The sequence below is a fragment of the Halichoerus grypus genome, chromosome 7 (genome assembly GCF_964656455.1).
Source record: "Halichoerus grypus chromosome 7, mHalGry1.hap1.1, whole genome shotgun sequence".
Classification (NCBI taxonomy): Eukaryota; Metazoa; Chordata; class Mammalia; order Carnivora; family Phocidae; genus Halichoerus; species Halichoerus grypus.
The window spans coordinates 87,366,822-87,374,453 of record NC_135718.1 but is presented as its reverse complement, the minus strand read 5'-3'; the positions used below and the strand labels follow the sequence as shown (position 1 = coordinate 87,374,453).

General features: G+C 56.0%; 2 long non-coding RNA genes across 2 annotated transcripts; one reads left to right on the top strand and one right to left on the bottom strand.

Moving 5' to 3' along the window:
- Positions 1-240: 240 nt before the first annotated feature.
- LOC144382586 (uncharacterized) lies at positions 241-4,285 on the bottom strand. The gene is made up of 2 exons (XR_013449803.1): positions 3,768-4,285; positions 241-768 (listed from the first exon to the last, which is right to left on the bottom strand). It is a non-coding gene; the product is annotated as an uncharacterized LOC144382586 (long non-coding RNA).
- A 388-nt stretch (positions 4,286-4,673) lies between these two features.
- On the top strand, positions 4,674-7,377 carry LOC144382585 (uncharacterized). The gene is made up of 2 exons (XR_013449802.1): positions 4,674-4,841; positions 5,584-7,377. It is a non-coding gene; the product is annotated as an uncharacterized LOC144382585 (long non-coding RNA).
- The last annotated feature ends 255 nt before the right edge of the window (positions 7,378-7,632 follow it).

The following is a 7,632-nucleotide window of genomic DNA, read 5'->3' as shown; positions in this document are numbered from 1 at the left end:
AGCCTGCGAGCAAGCTGGACGGAGGCCCTCGGGGCTCACCCACGCCAGGGGACTTCTGGCTCCTGCCTCGGTCGTCCACCTGCCCCACCGGCCCTGGCTGGCCACACTCCTGCCTGGTGCGAGGGTGGAGGCGTGGGGACACCCGCGGGAGAGGCCAAGCGGTCCCTGCCGGGGGAGGGGCGGGTATCCAGGTCCGCAGCAGAGCAAGAAGCAGAGAACGAGACCAGTGGACACTGCGAGTGGAAGCTACCGTCTGAAGTTCATTTCCACCTGACAGAGGAATGATGGCCAGGGCCCGGCGTTTCTGTGCCAACCAAGGCGCTTAGTGCCCTAAACACACCGTGTGCCCTAGGGAGGTAAGTAATTTACCCAGTGTAGACAGCGCGCACTTGGCAGAGCGGAGATGCGGCTCTGCAGGCGGCCGAGCCACATGGCCTGCAGGCAAAGCCCCGCTCCGCCCCTCATGTGTCTGCACAGACTTGCCCTGTAACTCTGCTTCCCTGTCCGGGCTCACAGAGCACACCTCGGAAGCTGTCCGGGGGTGACGTGGACACACGAAGGTGCTCAGCAGGGGCCCTTGCAGACTGTGTTTCCACACCTGCGCTGCTCGCTCGGCGTCTGTATCAGACGGTGGGTGTGGGTCTGTAGGTGGCTGGAAGGAGGCGGGCTTCGTGGTCACTCCGGCGCAGCACCCGTGTCCTGTCCTGACGGACTGCCGCCTTTCTCCTGGAGCCAGACGATGACACGTGCCTGCTTCTATCCAGGTGCCTGTTAGGGGGATGAGTGTCACTAGATGCTCAGCCCCGGGCCCGGGGCTCCCGCGCTCCTGGCGGGCTCCTGCACCTGCTGGTGGGACCATGGTCACTGATCTTTCCTTCTGTTTCAGGCTCCAGTACCGTTCAGCTAAAGCTTGTGAAGGCTTTAAAATTGATGTTTTGTTCATATTTGGCATGAATTTTTATTTTTTATTATTTGACAGAGAGAGACACAGCAAGGGGGAGTGGGAGAGGGAGAAGCAGGCTTCCCGCTAAGCAGGGAGCCCGATGCGGGGCTCGATCCCAGGATCCCGGGATCATGACCTGAGCTGAAGGCAGATACTTAACGACTGAGCCACCCAGGTGCCCCGAATTTTTATTTATTTTTTAATTTAATTTTATTTTTTTTGAATTTTTATTTTTAAAATACCATTAAAATATCTATTTTTGGGGGGTGCCTGCATGAGTCAGTCGGTTGAGCGTCTGCTTCGGCTCAGGTCATGATCCCGGGATCCTGGGATCGAGTCCCACGTCGGGCTCCCTGCTCAGTGGGGAGTCTGCTTCTCCCTCTGACTCTCCCCCCTGTTCCTACTCTCAATCTGTGAGTCTCTCTCAAATGAATAAATAAAAAATCTTAAAAAATAAAATATCTTACTTTGTTGGCAACCCCTTAAATTTTGTGCCAGAGGCAAGTGCCTCACTCATCCTCGTCTCAACCCTGCTCCGTAGGGCCGATTGAGTGTCCTTAAATTTTGGGCACCTGGTACCCCCAGAGCCAATGATCCATGAGCAAGGAAGAAGCTGCAATGTTTCTTAGGGCCTAGGGTGGAAGACACTCCCATTACTTCTGCCATTTACTATCAGTTACACAAGTCAGTCCCGTTCGATGTGGAAGGGACGACACAGGGACATGAAGACCAGGACACAAGAATCATGGCGCCATCTTGGATGCTGGCTACCACACCAGGTGTCCTGCCCAGAGGCTCAGTGGTTGGGAGAAGCCTCCACAGCCTGGAACAAAAAATCTGGTGCAGTCTTCCCCCAACCCACCCCTTCTTGACCACACCCTCCCTCGGGCCCTGAGTGGTGCCGACCCAGGCCTGAGCTGTGGGGACCCATGTAGGCCTCACTCACCTGATTTCCGTACCCGACCCAGTCAGCCTTCCCCAGGGTTCCTGAATTTGGGTGGGAGTGAGTCAACACTGCCTGAGAGTAACTGATTCCAGCTGGATGGGAGAAATGAGCCATGAGAGATGAGCGAACTCACTCCAGGCCTCCCCTCCCATTGTCCGTGAGCCCCAGGGACATCCTCGCTCTGCCTGGTGCATTGTCAGGTTTTAGAGCTGAATCAATCACCCCGCTTCCTTTCTGTCACTTCCTCACTTCTTCCCGGGTGGCTGGCTGTGGCAGATGATGCTGGGGTGTTGTTACCTAGGGCTCTTGTTGAAAGTGTCAGGGCCCCATCCCAAACCTACTGACTCAGTCTCAGGGGTGGGTCCAGGAATCTGCAATTTTAACCCTGGGGTTTGGGTGCGCTTGTGCTCGGTGTCCTAACATAAGGCAGCCACTCTCCACCTTCGTTCCGCTCAGGCTTGCGGTTCATGGCAGCCAGTGCGGATGTGGACTTCAGACATCCAGGAGGTAGAGGACCCGCGAAGGTGGAGGGCTCCCAGCTGTGGGGCAGAGTGGAGTTAGGAGCTGTGGGCATTCTTGGCTGGAGGGAGGAGTCGTGGGGAGGTGGCTGGAAGGGGAGAAGCTTCTTCCAACTGTCCGTTCTCAGTGAGTGTTCTCAGCAAGCCATGTCAGCTCATGGCTGCCTCGTCCCCGGGGAAAAGAGGAGGTTGGCCCAATGATTGCAAAGCTCCCTTCTAGCTCTGGAACTCAAGCCAGGGACCATGGGAGCTGAGTGATTTCCTTTCCAGAAGACTCGGTCCTGAGGTTGCTCTGGGTTGCTCCCTGGGGGGGCTGATCCCTGCTCCCTTTGGTTTTTTTTAAAGATTTTATTTATTTGACAGAGAGACGGCGAGAGAGGGAACACAAGCAGGGGGAGTGGGAGAGGGAGAAGCAGGCTTCCCGCCGAGCAGGGAGCCCGATGCGGGGCTCGATCCCAGGACCCTGGAACCATGACCCGAGCCGAAGGCAGACGCTTAACGACCGAGCCACCCAGGCGCCCCATCCCTGCTCCCTTTGTTTGTCCACTCCTCCCCAGCGGCTGGGTTCCCTCCGGGAAGCAGGTGCCAAGGAGCCTGGGCACTTCTGGGCTTAGCCTTGTTTCCACAGCAACCAACCACCGTGCCAGCGAGCTCTGGGTTTCTACTGGTGGACAGCTGGAGGAGCTTGACCTCCTCTGTATCCACACCGCTGGACCAGACAAAATGGAGTACTGGGACACCCAGTAAACTGGGATTTGCAGGTCCCAAACACCCTTTCACTCAGGCCAGTTGTTCTGGAAGTTTGGGCTCCCAACCAGGAGCAAGTAGCACCCAGGAACTGGTTAGAAGTGCCAGTGATTGGACTCCACACTAGACCCACTGAACTGGGAACTCCAGGGGTAGAGCCAGCCCTCTGTGTTTTCATTAAGTGCCCAGGTGTCTCTGATGCACTCAGAAGTTGGGGAACCACTGCTTCCCCTCAGCAGGACTGGGGCTCTCTCAGTGTCAGCACTGAAAGTCTGCAAACCTCAAGCCCAGGCAAATTGGGATAGTGGTTCATCCCCAGCTTTGGGCTTTGTGTTTCATTATCTGATGCCGTGAGGCACCACCAAGCCCAGAATGACCTCAAAAATGTGCCTGTTTACAAATCTGCAATTTGGGTTGCGGCAGGTGGACTTCTCCACGGTGCTCAGGGATCCCGGGGGGTGTCCCAAGAGAGAGCATGCCAGGGGCACTGGGAGCACGACCACTACGGTACATGGTTTTGATAGTAGTTCCAGACTCCTCAGATCCCAGGGGAGGCAACGGAGCCCAGCCCCACGCAGGGTGTGCATGTCGCCCAGGGGTGAAGGGTGCTCACCCATGAGATGGTGCAGCCATCTATGGGAGATCTATGGGAGATCACTCGACCGCAGCTTGTCTCTTGTCCGTTCTTCCTCCTCCACAATGCTCTTGGAGCACCTACACTGTGCTAGGAACTTGGTCTGGGGGCTCATGGTTCTCTGCAACTTCATTATTTAACCAAATCAGGCCAGAACCCCAGCCCTGGGAGCCCGGGACAGCTTCTGCCGCTGGGGAGGCCGTGGCGCTGCTGTGGGCGGGCGACCTAGCGGCGGGGACGCTGAACTTGGGGACAGAGGGGTTGAGGATAGTTCCGGAATCCTACAGCTTTCCTGGAGAGAGGGGATAAGGGCCACACCCTCCCTCCCCTGGACATGGGCTGCGGGGGCTTCAGCGCACCTCCCTCATGTCACCCAGTTTGATCGGGGAGTGACCAGTAGAGCGGTGCCCAGAACACATATTGGGGTCCGTCCAGTGTCTACTTCCTCTACCTGACGGCAGGCCCCTGGGCAGGGGCTATCCTAGAGCCACTCCGCACCTCAGTGCCCAGCAGAGACCCCCCCCCCCGCCCCCACAGCCGTCTGGCCTGTACGTCCCCTGCAAGGGGGAGCGCCGGCGCCCTCGCTGCAAGTCCCCCCGCCCGCGCCCCCCAAGTGCTCCCCGAACTGCTGTGAATCACAAGGCAGCGCCCCCGCCCCTGGGCTGCAGCCTGGCACCGCCTGTGGACCCATCGTGGGCGCCCCGCTCCCTCCGCACAACCTCCCAGGTGTTTACTGAGACAGTCAGGCTTGGGAGAATCCCGGAGGGCTTCTAGGAAGTAGCTCAGGGACGGGGCCGGAAGCCCTCCCCGGCAGCCACGGGGCCTCATCTTACTGGCTTGGGCGCCATTTAGCGGCCGCGCCTGCGCAGGCCCCGCCCCCCGGCCGGGAGCAGAGGCTGCTGGGAAGATAGCAGGGTAGGGTGTCCCTGGGTGACCTCTTGTCGCGTGGCCGCCTAGAGAGCACCCACGTCGGCATAACCCAGAAAGCAGCCCGAAAACTGGCAGAACAGACTCTCCGCAGCCCGGCACAGACAAGAGGCCACAGCGAAGCAGGTAGGACCCGGCGGAGAGGCGGCCCGCGCGGCGGGCGGGAGGGAGGCAGCGGACCCGCACATCGGGGGAGCCCAGGGGCAGGATAGACCCCCCAGAGCATTCGGCTGGGAAATCCAGAGGGGCCGAATTTCCTGAGTTCTTACAACCAGCGGAACTTAACACCTGGGCTTTTAAAAATTAGCAGCTTGGCTCCCGGAGAGAGGAAGCCGAGGCCTTGCCCTAAAAGGACAGCAGAGCAAACAGCCCGTGAGATACTGGGTAGAACCAGCAGTTTGAAAAATGCCTGGGGTATATGGGAGAGTTGTTGATTCATCTCAACCTGTGTCCCGGAGGGACAGAGGTCGGTGGGGACTCCTCCAGGGACAAGCGCTTGCAGGCGCTTCCCTCCCCGCCCCCCAGCCTAGATCCCCAGCAACGTGCCTGCGGGAACCAGCGTGGATACTCTCCACCTAACAATCCCCCCTGCTTCTGTGGAGCCGCCTCTCCGGCCTGGCCTGCCTCAGTCCCGGTGCTTCAGGGCCCCTCCCACAGGGAACCATCAGCCCGCAAACCTTGCTAACCTTGATCCTCCACCTAACTTGCTTGCACCACCTAACCCACCCCCACCCACCACCCGTTGTGCTTCTATGAACCCTCCCGCCTGGCCTGCGTCTGTCCTGGTGCTGCAGGCCCCTTCTGCAGGGAACCACCACGAGCTCGCAAAACCTTGCTAACCCTGCCCCGCCCCCCGTGTGCTTTGCAGATCCATCCCCTCCGATCGCTCTTGGCAAGATCCCGTCAAAGCAGTGCCACAAGCCTGGCAGTGTGCGCGCGGCCCAGACAAGGGTCAGCACCACTCCAAAGTGAGTCCTGCCCCAGGGAGAGGGGAAGATAAGCACACACCCGTCTGACTGTGACCCCAGCAGTGGGCTGAGGGCAGGCAGCTGGTCTGACTGCAGGCCCCACCCACGAACAGAAGCTTCTTCGGGGACGACACAGGGACAGGGCCTGCAGTTTGGTGCTACTGCATCTCTGGCAAACGCCTGGTCTGACTCAACTCCAGCCCAAGGCAGCCCCGGAGCAGCCCACTAACACCACGGGCACCAGACTCTGCCCACAACAGGCAGGGAGCCATCACAGACAACAGGACTGAAGGCAAACACATCCCAGCCACAACGGGAGGACACCCCTGGGGCAACACACATAGGAGACACCCCCTGAAGCACCAGGTTCTGGGGAACAGACATTGCACTGCAGGACCTCTTCATAAAGCCACTACTTTCAAGTGCAGGAGACGGAGCTGACTTTCCTAACACAGAGAAACAGACAACACAAGAGACAGAATGAGGAGACAGAGGAATATGTCCCAAATCAAAGAACAGGACAAAATCAGAGTAGGAGACCTAAGCGAAACGGAGATAAGTAATATGTCTGATAGCGAATTTAAAGTAACGCTCATAAAGATGCTCGCTAGAATTGAGGAAGGACTGCAGGACCTCCATGAGACCCTCCACCAAGAGCTAGAAGACGTAAAAAAGAACCAATTAGAGCTATTGGACTCACTAAATGGAAATAAAAATAGAGCATCTGGAATAAATAGCAAGCAAGAGGAAGTAGAAAGGATCAGCCACCTGGGGGACAGAGTCATGGAAAGCAATCAAGCTGAGCAGATGAGAGGGGGGAAAAATACGCAAAATGAAAATAGACCCAGGGAACTCAGCAACACTGTCAGGCATAACAGTCGCATGATAGGGATCCCAGAAGGAGAAGAGCGAGGAAAGGGCGCAGAAGATTTGTCTGAAGAAATAATAGCTGAAAACTTACTGAATCTGGGGAAGGAAAGAGAAATCCAGATCCAGGAGGCACAGAGAGCCCCCAACACAACCAACCCAAAGAGGTCTGCGCCAAGACACAAAGTAAATAAGATGGCCAAAAGTAGTGATAAAGAGAGAATTTTAAAAGCAGCAAGAGAAAGGAAAGCAGGTACATACAAGGGAAACCCCATACGGCTATCAGTGGGTTTTTCAGCAGAAACTCTGCAGGCCAGAAGGAAACAGCATGATAAATTCCAACTGCTAAAAGGAAAAAATCTACAGCCAAGAATACTCTATCCAGCAAGGCTTTCATTTAGAATAGAGGGAGAGATCAAGTTTCCCAGAAAAACAAAAATTAAGAGCAAAACCAGCCACGTCCCTGTCACACATGATGCCATCGGCCTGTGGGTCCCAAATTCACGGTCCACCCGCCCTCCTGCCCGAGTCAGCGTGCACAGCCTGCCACCTGCTAAATGCCACATCAACATGCCTTCACCTCAGATTGCCAAGGGCTCAAATTGACACTGTTCCCCTCAAATTTCAGCCCCTGTGCCCAAGTTTGTGCACAAAAGTGGGAATAATTATAACAGCAGAATGAAGCAACCCAAACATCTATTTCTGTGGAATATAGAATGGATAAAAGGAGTGTGCTAGGCTGAGAACATCTCCAAAAAGCACATGGACAATACATACAGCATGATTCTGGTTAGTAAAAAAAAAAAAACCTGGGAAGAATAAAACAAGATGAAACCAGAGAGGGAGAAAAACCGTAAGAGACTTCTTAAGCATAGGAAAGAAACTGAGGCTTGCTGGAGGGGAGGTGGGGGGGGATGGGGTGACTAGGTGGTGGGCATGAAGGAGGGCACGTGATGGAATGAGCACTGGGTGTTGTATGCAATTGATGAATCACTGAACTCTACCTCTAAAACTAATAATACACTATGTTGTTAATTAATTGAACTTAAAATTAAAAAAAAGGAAACCCAAAACTGGCCTTT